This window comes from Elephas maximus, chromosome 14 (genome assembly GCF_024166365.1).
Source record: "Elephas maximus indicus isolate mEleMax1 chromosome 14, mEleMax1 primary haplotype, whole genome shotgun sequence".
NCBI lineage: Eukaryota > Metazoa > Chordata > Mammalia > Proboscidea > Elephantidae > Elephas > Elephas maximus.
This window is the reverse complement of record NC_064832.1, coordinates 93,497,648-93,515,546: the sequence shown is the minus strand read 5'-3', so window position 1 is coordinate 93,515,546 and position 17,899 is coordinate 93,497,648. Positions and strand designations below refer to the sequence as shown.

At 45.5% G+C, this 17,899-nt stretch overlaps 1 pseudogene; it reads left to right on the top strand.

The window, feature by feature from the left end:
- The first annotated feature begins 14,463 nt into the window (after positions 1 to 14,463).
- Positions 14,464 to 14,777, top strand: LOC126058260 (PHD finger-like domain-containing protein 5A; annotated as a pseudogene).
- The last annotated feature ends 3,122 nt before the right edge of the window (positions 14,778 to 17,899 follow it).

Sequence of the window (17,899 nt, the reverse complement as noted above, 5' to 3'; positions counted from 1 at the left end):
GGATGGACTTCCTTCTAGTGTTTTTTCTATGCCTTTGAGTCACCCGGTATTTCAGAACCCACGGATTTTGGCTTGCCTCAGCTATACAACTTTTTTCTCCAGGTAAACACCACGTGGGAGCACCCCGAATGACCAGCTCTTCAGCCTCTCCTGGACTTAGAGCTCATTCTCTTTAAAATAAATATTGAGCAACCTGTCTCTGATGCCGTCCTTACCTTGGCCTGCCTGGCTGAGCCCTGAGGCCCAGCTGCTTCCATGGGGATGGAGCAAGTGGACATCTCATCCATGGGCACCAGGTCAAACAGCCCTCACTCCAAAACAGGCTTTACTTCGTGTATGTAAGAGTCCCTGGCCTAGAAGGAGACCTAATTCCAAGCCGCTGTACCTTCTTTCACCCACATTCCTATTATCTCTGTGAATATTTACCTGAAGCATGGACAGCTTTGAAAAAGGGTCCTTCAACTCCATCCTGCTCCAATAAACAAGTTTACTGCACTTATCTGAATGTTCTTGTCCTTTTTTATGTCACTGTTTGAAATTACATGTCAATTAAATCTTCCCCCAGGATAAGCAGAATCAGCCTCTGTGTGACTGGGGCCAGCACTTTGTTGCCCACTCCCACATGGCACGCGCTGCACCTAGCAGGGAAGGACGGGGGTTGGGGGGCAGGAATAAGAAGCCATCTCAGAACCAGGCACAGAACAGAAATCCTTAGCGCGGCCCCGCAGGGGAAACACAGGTGACACCCCAGGGTTGCTCTGTCCCTAGAAATGCATGAGGCGCCAAAGATCCCACCTGCTGCATCGTGTGGCCAGTGTAGCCCCCTCCCACTCACATGGAGCTCAGGAGTCCACCTCCTCATCCTCTCAAGCACTTCTGAGGGTAGCCTTCCTTTAGGTTACACTGGACAGATAGCACAACCGTCTCCCATCCCTCCTGAGTGTCCACATAGCAGCTGCTCCTCATGGGCCACCACTACTTCCTGAGGTCACTTTCTGGGATTCTTGGAGACCACTGCCCAAGAAGAAACGCCTTCCTCACCATGATGGATAGCAGTGGATGACCATGGTGCAGGCCACAGGTCACTCGTTCTCCTTCACCATTGACAAGGTTGTACCAGTATTTCAGACTGTGGGTGCCAGACTTTACTCAAGGAGAGAGGCCACGGGCACATTGGGGAAAGGCTTTCAGTCCCAGGGAAAGCGTCCAAGAATCTAAGCCTGTCTTGTTCTGGGGGTCCTCCGGGGAAAGAACCCCAGTTCTGGCCATTCTCCCATGACTTCGGTCTACTCTCCTCCGACAGAAAGTGAGTCCTGCCTCTCCCAGACTGAGTCCAGTACAATTAGATGGTGCCTGGCTACCATCACTGACAGCTCCGATAGGGATCACAATAGAGGGTCCTGGACAGAGCTGGAGAAAAATGTAGAACAAAATTCTAACTCAAAAAGAGAGACCAGACTTGCTGGCCTGATAGAGACTGGAGAAGCCCTGAGAGTATGGCCCCCGGACACCCTTTCAGCTCAGTAATAAACTCACGCCTGAGGCTCCCCCTTTGGCCAAAGATTGAACAGGCCCACGGAACAAAACAAGACTAAAGGGGTGCACCAGCCCTGGGGCAGGGACTGGAAGGCAGGAGCGAACAGGAAAGCTGGAGCCCAGGGTTGAGAAGGGAGAGTGTTGACATGTCGTGGGGTTGTTAACCGATGTCATACGACAATGTGTGTACTAATTGTTTGATAAGAAACTAGTTTGTTCTGTAAGCTTTCATCTAAAGTACAAAAAAAAAAGAAGACAGCCCTTTGCAAGCCTCCACGGAAACGCTCATGGGCATCACACTACACTATAACACTTTGTTCTGTTGTTGTATGTAAGGTCACCACCATTGTTGTTGTTGTTAGGTGCCATCGAGTCGGTTCCGACTCATAGCGACCCTATGCACAACAGAATGAAACACTGCCCGGTCCTGGGCCATCCTTACCATTGTTGTTATGCTGAAGCTCATTGTTGCAGCCACTGTGTCAATCCACCTCGTTGAGGGTCTTCCTCTTTTCCGCTGACCCTGTACTCTGCCGAGCGTGACGATGTCCTTCTCCGGGGACTCATCCCTCCTGACAACATGTCCAAGGTATGTAAGACGCAGTCTCGCCATCCTTGCTTCCAAGGAGCATTCTGGTTGTACTTCTTCCAAGACAGATTTGTTCGTTCTTTTGGCAGTCCATGGTATATTCAATATTCTTCGCCAGCACCACAATTCAAAGTCATCAACTCTTCTTCGGTCTTCCTCATTCATGGCCCAGCTTCCACATGCATATGATGCGATTGAAAATACCACGGCTTGGTCAGGCGCTGTTAGTCAGAGCCAACTCAACGGTAACTAACAAAACAATGCTGCCACGTTAGAGCACCATCAGTGACCCCTTAGGCGCGGGACGCAGGTTAGCACCGCTCCACCAAAGCCTCTCTTGACAATTCTCCAGTGCCTTTCATGTTGCAAAATTCCGTGTTTAGTCTCCGGCCCTCACCTTGCCTGACCTACCGGCAGCACTGGACACAAATGATCGCTCCTTCTCTGTAATGCGCTGTCTTCACTCGGCCCCCAGGGGACAGCCCTATCCACAACGTGCTGACACAATTCACATAGCTCTCTGCCTCGTACCTCACTGGGGCCTCCTTCTCAGGTGTCTTTGCTGTTCTCCGTTGTTTTCTTTTTTCTGAGTGCCCTAAATCTCCACACTTACCACTTCTTTTGTTTGCCTTGGCTAGCTCCTTAGTGCTCTTGTCTGGTCTCATGTATACACTGATGACTTCCAAACTGCCGTCTCCAAGTCAAACTCTTCTCCAAAATCTAGGCTCTCATATATCTACCTGTCTACTTGATAACTCCACTAGGAAACGGATCATAATCTGACACTCCACTTGTGCAAAGTCAAAATATTCGGCACTCTCTCCAGCTGCTCCACCTGAAGCTCTTCTTGTCCCACGTGATGGCACCGCCATACAAAAACAAGGTATGTGAAAGGAAAAGTGGGCTTTACCCTGGTGGCGCAGTGGTTAAGAGCTTGGCTGCTAACCAAAAGTTGGCAGTTCGAATCCACCGACCACTCCTTGGAAACTCTATGGGGCAGTTCTACTCTGTCATATGGGGTCACTATGAATCAGAGTTGACTTGACTACAACGGGCTTGGTTTTTGGTTGTTGTTGTTGTTAGGTGCCATCAAGTCGATTCCAACTCACAGTGACCCCATGTGACAGAGCAGAACTGCATTATAGAGTTTTCCAGGCTGTAATCTTTGCAAGAGCAGATTGCCAAGTCTTTCTCCCACAGAGTCAAAGGCAGGTTCCAACTGCCAACCTTTCAGTTAGCAATCAAGTGTTTAACCATTGCACCAGGGCCAGGTTGTTGTTGTTAAGTGCTGCTGAGTTGGTTCGGACCTACAGCAACCCTACATACAACAGAACATTGCCCGATCCTGCGCCATCCTCACAATTACCGTTATGCTCGAGCCCATTGTCACAGCCACTGTGTCAGTCCATCTCGTTGAGGGTCTTCCTCTTTTTCACTGACCCTCTGCTCTACCAAGCATGGTGTCCTTCTCCAGGGACTGACTCCTCCTGATAACATGTCCAAATTATATGAGACCAAGTCTCACTATCCTCGCTTCTAACGAGCACTTCGGCTGTACTTCTTCCAAAACAGATTTATTTTTCTAGCAGTCCATGGTATATGCAATATTCTGCCCAACACCACAATTCAAAGGCATTAATTCTTCTTCTGTTAGGGCCAGGTAGGATCTGGTAATTGTTTATCAGCTTTGCGGGGGGCTCTGGAGTCAGACAGACCTGTGCATTCTAATAGCAGCTCAGCCACTTACTAGCAAGGTGACTTGGGCAGATGACTCACCCTCTCTGACCACGCGAAGTTCAGAGGGTTGTGGTGGGGAACCAGCGAAGTACATGCAGGGCCTGGCACACAGCAGGCCTTTAGAGAAAGGTTACTTTCCTTCCTGCCCAGAATGGCCGGAAGGACAAGTTTCAGAAACTTCTGTATAAGCCCTGGAATTGCTCTTGATCCCCACCGTGGCCCAATGGACTCTTCACTGTTGCTTCAACCTGCCCTGACCTTTCAGGGTCCTGTATTTTGTACATGACATAGCACTGATCTGAGAAGATCTGACCCCGCTCAGCCTGCTATGCCTGTCAGCTTCCATAACGTGTCCTTGGGGACACGGCCTGCACCCACCCAAGCAGAGCTAGCACTTACATACTGCTCTGTGCATTCTTCTTTTCTGGCACTGATTCATTCAACCCTCTGAGCACGGAGCTGGAGCTGAAGAAACGCTGAAAGAATACAGGGGAACATAGCTAACACTGAGTTAGCACTTACTATACACCAAGCACTATCTAAGTGCTTTACAAGTGTGAACTGACTTAATTGCCCCGACAGTCCCTAAGTAGGTACTTTCATTAGCCTCACTTCACAGATGAGGAAACAGAAACACAAAAAGGATGACACACAGCTAGGGAACGGCAGAGCTGGCATTTGAAACTGGCTCCAGAGTCCATGCCCAGAACCATTATGCCATTTCATTTTTTATATGTAAGGTCGCCATGAGCTAGAGCTGACCCAAGGGCAACTAACAACATGCCAAATGAGAGTCATCACAGACGATCCTTTAGGCTCAAGGCATAGATGACAAATTAGGCAGCCTGTACACAGTGAGAGAGCACCCAAGTAAACTCACGATAAAGGCAAAGATCTCTCTTTCTTTGGGGTCTATGACTGTCACTTGTACTTGACTCTGGTTTATTTATTTATTGTACACTTTTATTAGGGAGAGTTTCAAACATATAGAAAAGAGACAAAACAGTACAAAGGATCCCTGTGAACTGGGCCCCCAGCTTCAGCAATCGTCAGCTCAAGGCCAACCGTGTTCCCTCCACATCCCTGCCCTCCTCTCTCACCTGTGTTATGTGGAAGCAAATCCCAGATATCACGGCCTTAAGTTGTTGTTGTTAGGTGCCATCAAGTTAGTTTCGACTCATAGCGACCCTATAAAGACAGAGTAGAACTGCCCCACAGGGTTTCCAAGAAGCAGCTGGTGGATATGAACTGCCAACCTTTTGGTTAGCAGCCGGGCTCTTAACCACTATGCCGAACCCCTTGCCGTCGAGTTGATTTCAACTCACAGCGACTCTATAAGACTGGCAGAACTGCTCCATAGGGTTTCCAAGGACCGGCTAGTGGATTCAAACTGCTGGCCTTTTGGTTAGCAGCCAAGCTCTTAGCCACTGGGCCACCAGGGCTCCATTCTTTAAGTATTTAACTATTAATACCTAAATACTTTGGTACATGTCTCTAAAAGAGATCCATCTGTTAATCATAATACCATTATCATACCTTAAAAAGTAACAATTATTATTATCAAATATCCAGTCTGTATGTCATACCTTTTTAAAAAAAATATTTTCTGGTTTTAATCATTATCCACATTGAGAGAAGCTGATGTATCTTTAAAGCCTTTTTAATCTACAGGTCTCCCCCTTCATCTTTTTGTCCCATGAAATTTATTTGTTGAAGAAAGTGAGCCATTTAACCTGTAGAGTTTCCCACTGGGTTCTGTGGATCACGTTCCTGTAGTGTCCCTTACCTTGTTCTTCTATCCCTCGTGTTTCCTACAAGCGGGTCACTGGGTCTAGAGGCTTGATCAGACTATTTAATACGTGATCATGTATTCTTCCATCTAAAGGTAGATGATGTCTTTTTGGACTGTTATGATCAATTCTATTAATTTCTTAAAAAAAAAAGTTGCTGTTGAGTCGACTCTGACTCGTGGTGACGCCATGTGTGTCAGAGTAGAAGTGAGCCCCACAGGGTTTTCGGTGGCTGATTTTTCTTAAGTAGATCACCAAGCCTTTCCTCTGAGGCACCTCCGGGTAGAACTGAACCTCCAACCTTTCAGTTAGCAGCCAAGCACATTAACCATTTGGGGACTCAATTAATTCCTTAGGGGGTTGCAAAATAGTGATATTCTAATTCTGTCCTCATTTACTAACCAGAATACTTCTAACAAGAATAAAGTGTGCTCATCTATTTTTTGGTTAACCATCAGTACAGTTCATATAGGAAAAGCAGAATAAACGCTGCATTCTTTTCCTTTAGTTTCCAGTTCTCAGAATAACGTCTAAGTCCCCTAGCAACCTCTCACAGTGTATATTTTACTGTCATTCTGAACTGGTGAATGGAAACATATTTGATGCATGTTGTACCTACTATTCTTACTGATGCACAAACTGACCCATCTCTGGCTGTGGGAGCTGCTCTGGGTTGGCTCCTGAGCCCTGTTGTCATGACCCTCATGGACTTCAGTAACTTCCTTGTTATTTGTCATGATGAGATGTACATTGTCTGCTCCTGGCTTGAAGGGGCCCTTTCTCTGAGGAGCCCTGGTTTCTTCTAATCAGAGATTATATTTCAACACCACAGTCTGCACTAGAGATGCTCATGGCTCTGGGTTGGTCACTGATTTCAGACCATCAAGGTAGACAGAACCAGGAAGCATTATCTATGAAGCACTTCCTACCTCATGAGCTCACAGTGATATTGCCAATTCATATCCAGGCTGACAGATGTTCACTTACCTCTTCTGTTTTACATCTGCACCTCCTTTCTTCCACACTGCCAATCCTGGCTCTCAGATCATCAATGATGATAGAATATCACTAAGGAGCCCTGGCAGCACAACAGTTAAGCGCTAGACTGCTAACCAAAAAGGTTGGGTTCAAACCCAGCCAGTGGCTCTTCAGGATAAAGACCTCGCAGTCTGCTCCCGTAAAGATTACAGCCTAAAAAACCCGAAGGAGCAGTTTTGACCCACTATGGGTCAAAAATTGACTCGATGGCTCACAACAAGTATTTATTGGCTATATTCCGTACTACATATCCAACAATCTCAGAGTAGCAATATCAACACTATCTCCAAAAATATAACTGAAAAGCAGCAAGTGTTGAAAATAGTTTCAAACAAACATGTTTACAGTTATTTCTCTCCTTAGGGTTTATCCTACCAAAGACAGATAACTGGTCAAATGACCATGCTGTAAAGCCACCTGGAAGAGTGAAGCTCATTTGTATCATCTTATCTTCTAATAGTAAGAACTGCCTTTTTCAAATTTTACCTTGTTTCATAACTTGGTGAGATATTTCCATGGTTCCAAAGTCAAATATACAGGGAAACCCACGAGAGCCAGAACTCAATGGGACTGCCTTGTTTCTCTGGGTCTCATGAGTTTTCTGCCTTTGACAGGGTGCAGTCTTACAACTTCTCTATCGCTGTTAAGGAAAATGTTTGCGTTTTCCTTCTCTGACAGGTTTCCACCTTACACAGGTTCTGACTTTTGCAGGTTTTACTGTACAAGAAAAAAGGTATATCCAAAGAAGTCTAAGCATCTACGCTTGTCCCCTCCACCTAGCCTTCCTTAGCCTTCCTGTTCCTTATAGGAAAGCATTTTAAATGTTTTAGATTATTCTGCCGTTTTTTAAAATATATAAAATACACACACCCTCCACTTTCTTAGATAAATGGCAGAGGTATACTATCCCCTCTTTTCTCCACTTTCTTCCCTCTTCTCTTAGGGCTCTACCTGCAGATCACGCTGCAGTAGTCAGATGTGTGAAAGGGAGTCCGTGGTGATGCACAGGTAAGCGCTCAACTACTAGCCAAGAGACTGGGGGTTTGCGCCTCAGAAGACAAGTCCTGGCGATCTCCTTCTGAAAGGTCACAGCCCGGAAAGCCCTATGGAGCACAGTTCTTTGCTGCATGCATGGGGTTGCTGTGAGTTGGCATGGACTGTTACGGCAACTAATAACAAGTCACAGATGTAACTTTCACCTCAAAGACGTGTCTCTGTCACTTGTGAAGCACAATAGGCATCCAACTGTTGAAATACTGTCTAATTTTTCTTTCAGGGTAATAGAGACAAGCAGACCCTTTTAAAATAAACAGGCATCGATGCATGCAGTGGCCCTTCCCAGGTCCCTGCTGGGTTCTGTCTATAGCTGTCAACATCTGGGAATGAATGCCTGCTCCCGGGTCCAGCTGAAATGCCTCTCTTGAATCAGTGTCTAGGCTCTGCCACCAGGCCTGTCCTCGCAGATGCTGGTAAGCACCGATTCAATGATGCTTGTCTAACCTCGTTTCAAACTCTCACACACTTCCTAGGTCTTTCCAGTAATGACAGCAAAGTCCCATTGTAAAAAAAGGGTTGGTTTCTGTTGATTTGGAAGACGAATCGCTGAGCGAGGGGAACAGCATCTGTCCCTGTCTCTGGCTCACACTGTCCTCATCACAGAGCACCTGTGCATGGGAACTGGCCAGGCCACACAGCAGGGCACCTCTAGGGATGCCAACAACAGTGCCCAGCCTTCACAGACGGCCGCTGCACTCAGCTGTTGTAGAAGCATACTGATCTCTGACTTGATGTTTTTAAAAAGGCATCTGACATCAGCTCCAGAGTAATCCTCCCCAGCTTAGACGGGTGTGTGTTTTCAAACTAAGAGGTTTGGATGTGGGCTTTGGACAACAGGAACCTAGATTTGGTGGGATCTTTGAAAGTCACCTAACCCAGTGGTTCTCATTAGGGGGTGATTTTGGCCCCATCCTGCCCCTGGGACACTTGGCAATGTCTGGTGAGTTTTAGTTGTCACAATGGTGGCAGGTCGGGGAGGAGTGTTGCTACTGGCATCTAGTAGGCTGAGGTCAGGGATGTTGCTAAACATCCTACAACGCACAGCACAGCCCAAAAACGTCAACGGTGCCGAGGCTGAGAAACCCTGCTCTGATCCCTTGTTGGTCCAAGCATGGTCTGCAGACCAGCAGCGCCAAGCAGACAAGCCCCTGGGAGCTTGCCACAAATAGAGGATCTTGGCCCCACCCCAAGTCACACAGAATCACAATCTACAAGGTCCCCTGTTACTCATATATACATTCACGCTTGAGAAACACTGCTCTAAGCAATCCCCAATCACCAATCCAATGCCAAGAAGAGCCTAATCCATATGATATCCAAAGTCAAATATCTCACATAGACATGGTGTTCGGCAGAATAAAAAAAAAAAAAAAATTTTTTTTTTTTTTTGCCTAAATATAAATAGCCAGCTCCTTTAATCCTTTAAGATACTTATTTTAAGGAATGACTTGGCTCCATGAAATTCCCTATACATAATATGTTGTTGTTGTTGTTAGATGCCATCAAGTTGGTTCCAACTCACAGCAACCCTATACACAACAGAACGAAACACTGCCCGGTCCTGACCCATCCTTACAATCGTTGTTATCCTTGAGCTCATTGTTGCAGCCACTGTGTCAATTCACCTCGTTGAGGGTGTTCCTCTTTTCTGCTGACCTTGTACTGTGTCAAGCATGATGTCCTTCTCCAGGGACTGATCCCTCTGAACAACATGTTCAAAGTATGTAAGACACAGTCTCGCCATCCTTGCTTCTAAGGAGCATTCTGGTTGTACTTCTCCCAAGACAGATTTGTCATTCTTTTGGCAGCCCATGGTATATTCAATATTCTTCACCAACACCACAATTCAAAGGTGTCAGTTCTTCTTCAGTCTTCCTTATTCATTGACCAGCTTTCACATGTATATGATGAGATTGAAAATACCATGGCTTGGGTCAGGCGTACCTTAGTGTTCAAGGTGACATCTTCGCTCTTTAACACTTTAAAAAGGTCCTTTGCAGCAGATTTACCCAATGCAATGCATCTTTTGATTTCTTGACTGCTGCTTCCATAGCTGTTCATTGCGGATCCAAGTAAAATGAAATCCTTGACAACTTCAATATTTTCTCCATTTATCATGATGTTGCTCATTGGTCCAGTTGTGAGGATTTTTGTTTTCTTTATGTTGAGGTGTAATCCATACTGAAGGTTGTGGTCTTTGATCTTCATTAGTAAGTGCTTCAAGTCCTCTTCACTTTCAGCAAGCAAGGTTGTGTCACCTGCATAACGCAGGTTATAAATGAGTCTTCCTTCAGTCCTGATGCCCCGTTCTTCTTCATATAGTCCAGCTTCTCAGATTATTTGCTCAGCATACAGACTGAATAGGTATGGTGAAAGAACACAACCCTGACGCACACTTTTCCTGACTTTAAACCAATCAGTATCCCCTCGTTCTGTCTGCGCAACTGCCTCTTGATCTATGTCAAGGTTCCTCATGAGCACAATTAAGTGTTCTGGAATTCCCATTCTTTGCAATGTTATCCATAATTTGTTATGATCCACACAGTTGAATGCCTTTGCATTGTCAATAAAACAGGTAAACATCCTTCTGGCATTCTATGCTTTCAGCCAGGATCCATCTGACATCAGCGATGATATCCCTGGTTCTACGTCCTCTTCTGAAACCAGCCTGAATTTCTGGCAGTTCCCTGTCGATATACTACTGCAGCTGTTTTTGAATGATCTTCAGCAAAAATTTTCCTTGCATGTGATATCAATGATATTGTTCTATAATTTCCACATTTGGTTGGATCACCTTTCTCAGGAACAGGCATAAATATGGGTCTCTTCTAGTCAGTTGGCCAGGAAGCTGTCTTCCATATTTCTTGGCATAGACAAGTTGAGCACCTCCAGCGATGCATCTGTTTGTTGAAACATCTCAACTGATATTCCATCAATTCCTGGAGCCTTGTTTTTCGCCAATGCATTCAGAGTAGCTTGGACTTCTTCCTTCAGTACCATCAGTTCCCGATCATATGCCACCTCTTGAAATGGTTGAACATCGGCTAATTCTTTTTGGTATAATGACTCTGTGTATTTCTTCCATCTTCTTTTGATGCTTCCTGCATCGGTTAATATTTTCCCCATAGAATCCTTCACTACTGCAACTCGAGGCTTGAATTTTTTCTTCAGTTTTTTCAGCTTGAGAAATGCAGAGCATGTTCTTCCCTTTTGGTTTTCCATCTCCAGCTCTTTGCACACGTCATCATAATACTTTACTTTGTCTTCTCGAGACGCCCTTTGAAATCTTCAGTTCAGTTCTTTTACTTCATCAATTCTTCCTTTTGCTTTAGCTGCTTGACGTTCGAGACCAAGTTTCAGAGTCTCCTCTGACATTCATCTTGGTCTTTTCTTTCTTTCCTGTCTTGTCAATGACCTCTTGCTTTCTTCATGAATGATGTCCTTAATGTCATTCCACAACTCATCTGGTCTTCGGTCACTAGTGTTCAATGCATCAAATCTGTTCTTCAGATGGTCTCTAAATTCAGGTGGGATGTACTCAAGGTCATATTTGGCTCTCGTGGACTTGCTCTGATTTCCTTCAGTTTCAGCTTGAACTTGCATATGAGCAACCGATGATCTGTTCCACAGTTGGCCCCTGGCCTTGTTCTGACTGATGATACTGAGCTTTTCCATCGTCTCTTTCCACAGATGTAGTCAATTTGATTTCTGTGTGTTCCATCTGGCGAGGTCCATGTACATGGTTGTCGTTTATGTTGATGAAAGAAGGTATCTGCAATGAAGAAGTCGCTGGCCTTGCAAAATTCTATCATTCAATCTCCGGCATTGTTTCTATCACCAAGGCCATATTTTCCAACTACTGATCCTTCTTCTTTGTTTCCAACTTTCGCATTCCAATTGCCAGTAATTATCAATGCATCTTGATTGCATGATCAGACTGAAATTGATCAAACATGTAATACATAATATATAACGTATAAAGACAGTGACCACTCTCACTTTCATTTTTAATCTCAAGAAGATTCCACAAACCTTTCCATAGCATGTTCCCAGGCGATGAAGCTCCCTTACAGCTCTGTCTCAACACAATTTTTGGTCAGGTACAGAGGTGAAGAAACCCCTCCACACCCCCAAGTATTTCTTGGCATCTGCATAACCTGCCTAGACAAGGAACTCACAGGAGCAGAGACGAGTTCTCATCTCAGTTGATTTCTGTCAGTGCCCACCACAGTGCCTGACAACTAGCAAACACTGAACACATGTCAGAATTGAGAGAAGGGTTGACATTGAGGGAGGGAAAAAAGTGAGACAGGGAGGAAGGAGGAGGAAGAAAAGAAGTGAGGGAGGGAAGCATAACCAGTTGCCACTGATTAGATTTCAACTCTTATCTACCCCATAGGACAGAGAAGAACTGCCCCTATTAATGACCCTGTAGGACAGAATAGAACTGCCCCTATTAACAACCCTACAGGACAGAGTAGAACTGCCCCAGAGGGTCTCCAAGGCTGTAATCTCAATGGAAGCAGACTGCCACATTTTTCTCCTGTGGAGTGGCTGGTGGGTTCAACCACTAACCTTTTGGTTATCAACCAAGAGCTTAACCACTGCATCACCAGGGCTCCTTAAGCAAAGCCCCTCAACCAAAGACATTCAGGACACAGGCACTGAACTCCAGGAGAATGACGCTTCCCAGAGAACAACTCCTACGGCAGCTATTCCCACCAGGTAGCGAGACAGCAAAGCTGGCCAGCTTCCACCAGCCTCCTCTCAAGCCTCAGGAATGTTTTTTCACCCCTGATGAGAATTTCCATTTCCACACCAGATATACTGAACTAGAATCTAGATTTTAACAAGATCCCCAGGTGATTCTTATGTATATGTATATGCTTCTGTATACATAAGAATCACCAGAGGATCTTAATTTTAACGAAATGTAACATATGTATACACAAGAATCTGGCCCATGCTGACCCTCTGCCTGGAGCCCTCTGCCCATCCACCTCTGCACCTGCTGCTGTTCCTTCGGGATTCCGTTGACATGTGACTTCTCTTTAAGTAGAATCCCGACTCCTGAGTCTGTGCTGAGTGCTCCCAATACGAGCCACCAAAGCGTCTGTCCTTCACCATCATAATACACAGTAAGTGCATGTAATTTTCTGTCTACTTGGTCTTGAATAAACAGGAAGTCTAGTAAAAGCTTTGGCAAGATCATGGGCCACCACAGAAATTTAATTTGTGACTTTGGAAATCGGCTCATTTTACTTGCAATCATTCTATTTGAAATACTCCCTGTTGTTAATGAATAGAAACTAACCTGGCAAGTTTTCACTGTCTTCAGTAATTTGGAAAAACTAATGGCTTTCCTCAAAGCCAGAGGAACCACTCCTGAAATCAGTCGATTCTATCTTGGCATTTCTTCCTTCTTTTCATCGTCCTCTCTCAAAGCAAACAAAGAAACACGAAGCCAGCGACCTGGGTCACAGCAAAAGTGAACCACCCACGCTACAGCTGTTAGAAGCTGACCCCGTGATTACATCAGCTTTCTCCCCAAGCCCCTGACATCCTCTAACTCTTTACACTTACAAATGCTGGCCACCCACCGTGTGCTGCGTCCTGTGCTACGTTCTTCATGACAATACTTTGTCATTAGCGTCTGACCAGACAATGTACCCAGCACTGGGGAAGAGTCGGGCAGACTCAATGAAGGCAGGACATTTCTAAGTAGGGAAGAGGGATTTCTGGCAAAGGGAGCCGCCTATGTATGCTCATAAACTAAAACAAAACAAAACAAACAGTTTATGTCAAGTCGACCCTAACTCATGGCGACCCCACGTGCATCAGAGTGGAATCGTGCCCCATAGGGTTTTCAATGGCTGATTTCTCAAAAGTGGATCACCAGGCCTATCTTCGGAGGCACGTTTGGATGAACCCAAACTTTCAGCCTTTGGGTTAGCAGCCAAGCACGCTAACCCATCTGCACCCACCCATGGACTCCTGCACTGAAAATACGATTATATTTGGCAACTTGAAACAAGTCTGTGTGGCTGGAACCAGCATGTGTGGAGGCCGGTAACAGGCTGGTGCTGGAAAAGAAGCTGGTGCTGGAGTGTGAAGGGTCTTACATGCCACGTTAGGAGTCTGAGGTTTATCCTGTGGCCAATGAGAAGACCCAGAAGATTTTGTCACGGCGGTTGGATGCAGGGAGAGGGAAACGTGACCGGTTCCAAGTTTTGAAAATAACTTGAGTAGCTAGGCAGACCCTGGTGGCATAGTGGTTAAGTGCTATGGCTACTAATCAAAGGGTCAGCAGTTCGAATCCACCAGGCACTCCTTGGAAACTCTATGGGGCAGCTCTACTCTGTCCTATAGGGTCGCTATGACTCGGAATCGACTCGACGGCACTGGGTTAGCTGGGCAGAGGTGGGGCTGTGACAGGAGTGGGCATGACCCATCTTGATGTCTAAACCATGCCACCTGAGACATTTCAGGGACTGGCTTGGTTTAATAAAGAGCCAAAAAGACATTGTGGTCATTGAAAAAGTAAAGCACGTTCTGTTCTGTAATGGTTGTTGTTTTCAGACTAATGATTCATGTCCCCTCTAGGGTTTGTCTTTGTCATGCAGTGCTGCTGTAACAGAAATACCACAAGTGTGTGGCTTTAACAAACAGAAAAGTATTTTCTCGAGGAGTTTCTGGTGCCCGGTTTGAGGGGGAGCTATGCCTGAACACCACCCAGATTTGAATTTTTGCTGCAAGCAGGCTGGTGCTGCCATCTGAAGACTATGTTAAAATGTGATGGCAAGCATGTGACCTGGGACTCTGACATGTGCCCTGTACCCCAGTGTGCGTTTGTGAGGAGTGTAATTACAGCTCTTACCAGGGTACTGTGTGATCTGCCAACGGCCTATTACTGTAAGGAATGCACCATCCAGGAGAAGGACAGAGATGGTTGCCCAAAGATTGTCAATTTGGGGAACTCTAAGACTGACCTCTTCTACAAATGCAGGAAATGTGGCTTCAAAAAGAGGTGAATGACCAGTGGTCCTTTCCTCCCCCCGTTCAAGCTGCTGCAGCTGCCAAAGAAAACACCCATGACCATTGCCAGAAAGGAAGTGGAGCCCAGAGCATCACCTGACTTGCCTGTTAGCATACTGGCACCTTTCGACCCTGTCTCAGTCATCTAGTGCTGCTGTAACAGAAATACCACAAGTGGATGGCTTTAACAAAGAGAAATTTATTCTCTCACAGTCTAGGAGGCTAGAAGTCCCAATTCAGGGCACCAGCTCTAGATGAAGGCTTTCTCTCTCTGTTGGCTCTGGGAGAAGGTCCTTGTTATCAATCTTTCCCTGATCTAGGAGCTGCCCAGTGCAGGGACCCCAGGTCCAAAGGACACGCTCCCCCCTCCTGGCTCTTCATTCCTGGTGGTAGGGAGTTCCCATCTCTCTGCTTGCTTCTCTCTGTTATATCTCAAAAGAGACTGACTCAAGATACAACCTAATCTTGTAGACTGAGTCTTGCCTCATTAACATAACAACCTCTAGTCCTACCTCATTAACATCACAGAGGTAGTATTTACAACACAGAAGAAAATCACGTTAGATGTCAAAATGATGGACAATCCCACAATACTGTGGCTTAGCCAAGCTGACACACTTTTTGGGGGAACACAATTCAATTCACAACACACCCCCTTCCTCTCCCCTCACCCGTGTATGTGGTAAGAATGGAAAAGGGTTCTTCGTACAGCACTCTGGCAGACTGTCTCAGAGAGAAATTGATAGATTAGTCCATGGTTTTTCTTGAACTTGAGACGTGAGTCTGTTCTCCACAAGGATGTGTTCTCTGCACACCAAGAGCTTCTAAAAGCAGAACAACATCCTTTCAGTCTTCTGTGTGGGGAGCTGCCTATGAAGCCATGGTCATTACCACAGCGGGAAACATGATCTCACAGCAGCCCTGACGGCAGCTGCCCTTGATGAAACATCTTCAGGGTGCGGTGGGATTCGAACAATAAATGTGGGATTTGACCTTGTTGCCCCTTGGTCTTTTTTGACACACAAGGCCTATTGGAAGCTTGTTGAGAGTGCCATCCTTTAAGGATCCTAAGATACTGGTGTCATGTTATTTTTCTTCTGAGAAATTGGAAACCCTTTCTATTGCTATTAAAAATGTTGGTGTTTATATTTTGGTAGTTGGTAAAAAAAATTATATACATACACATACATATATATATTCTCACAGTTTAGGAGGCTAGAAGTCCGAATTCAGGGCACGAGCTCTAGGGAAAGGTGCTCTCTCTCTCTCTCTCTGTTGGCTCCAGAGTAAGGTCCTTGTCTCTTTGAGCTTCTGCTCCCAGGAGATCTTCAGGTAGCCTGGCATCTCTCTTCCCCAACTTTGTTTTGCTTGCTTGCTTAATCTTTTTCAGATATCGAAAGAGATTGACTGAAAATATATCTTACACTAATCCTGCCTCTTTAACAAAACAAAGACAACTCATTCCCAAATGGGATTATAACTACAGGCCTAGATGTTGGGATTTACGACGCATGTTTTGGGGGGACATAACTCAATCTGTAACAGGCTTCTAGAGGTATCTCAGCCTGTAGGCTGAAGGACAGGTGAAGAAAGTCTTCCTTTGTGCCTGAAGTTGAAATCTGAGGCCTAAACTTTTCACTTCAAATACTTTGTTATTCAAATATGTAATCAGAAGGTTTTTCATCAGGCCACCAAAATGCTACAGCCATAGCAAGAGAAGTTAACAAATCTGTAAGGATCAGAATAGAGGGGCTCAAAGTTTGGCAAAACGGAACTGGAAGCTGAGACTGCAGAATGTTCACCAGGCCCTCGGTCCATGCCACTCTGTCTAAAAACGAGAAGATCCTAGTTCAACTCTCCTTACAAGCGATCAACACCTGCATTTAGAGATAGATGTATGACGGCCTCAAGAAAACTTTGTTTCCATTATTTTAGGAGTCCGCATTCTCCCAAGACCAGCTATTTATTCAAAATGTAACTGCCAAAGTCCTTGCTGGCAAGGACTGGATAAAACGGATGTTCATCTAGTGTGTTTGTCTACATTTCTGTGTGTGTGGTTATCCTGGAAGCCTAGTTGAAAATTTACTAAAATTCGTCACATTATACAGACTTATAATGGGTGAATTTTATCATAGGTAAATTTTACCTCAATAAAGCTGCTAGGGAGTTTGGAAAATAATCTCTTTTGAGGGGGTCTCAATACATTGTCATAAGAATTGCCTTCCTCTGTATGTTCACCTGTAAAGCAGGTAATAACTGCTGCCCTCTAGGAAGGTTGTGTGACAGTGACTATGAAAGCCCGTTCACCTGGCTCAGGGTGAGCGCTCAGAAAAACGAGTATCACAGCTGCAGAGACATTAGAAAGACGTTTTCTGAGAAATGTTCACAGGGTGTTTTATTCGGTGCACATTTATAAATACTGTTTCTCTGCCCATGAATCTGGTTTACCTTTTTTCACACCTGTTGTAGATGCCACATTTTGTACCCTATTCTCAATCTCACAGACTGGAGAACAGGGAAGAAACACTGGACATGTGGAATCAGGTCAGACAGTTTTCCTAGGAAACTTATGAGTTGTTGTCGTTAGGTCCCGTCAAGTCAGTTCCGACTCACAGCGATCCTATGGACAACAGCATGAAACACTGCCCGGTCCTGTACCATCCTCACAATCATGGCTATGTCGAAGCCCACTGTCGCAGCCACCATGTCAATCCATCTCATTGAGGGTCTTCCTCTTTTTCGTGGACCCTCGAATTTACCAAGCATGATATCCTTCTCCAGGCACAAGAGGTCACGTATCGTACGATTCCGTTTGTATGAAATATCCGGAAGAGGACGATGCAGCAAGAGAGAAAGCAGATTAAGTGGTTGCCAGGGACGACAGGAAGGGGGAGTGATGCTAATAGGTTAAGGTTTCCGTTTGGGGTGATGAAAAGGTGCGGGAACCAGGTAGTGCTGATGGTTGCCCAACACTGTGAATGTGATTAACACCGCTGAATTGTGCACTTTAAAATGGTTATATGGTTTATGTTATGTGTATTTTGCCACACACACACACATACACATGGTCCCAGCCACCACGAGATACACTGCAGGGGGTGGGGGGATGCGGAGGTCA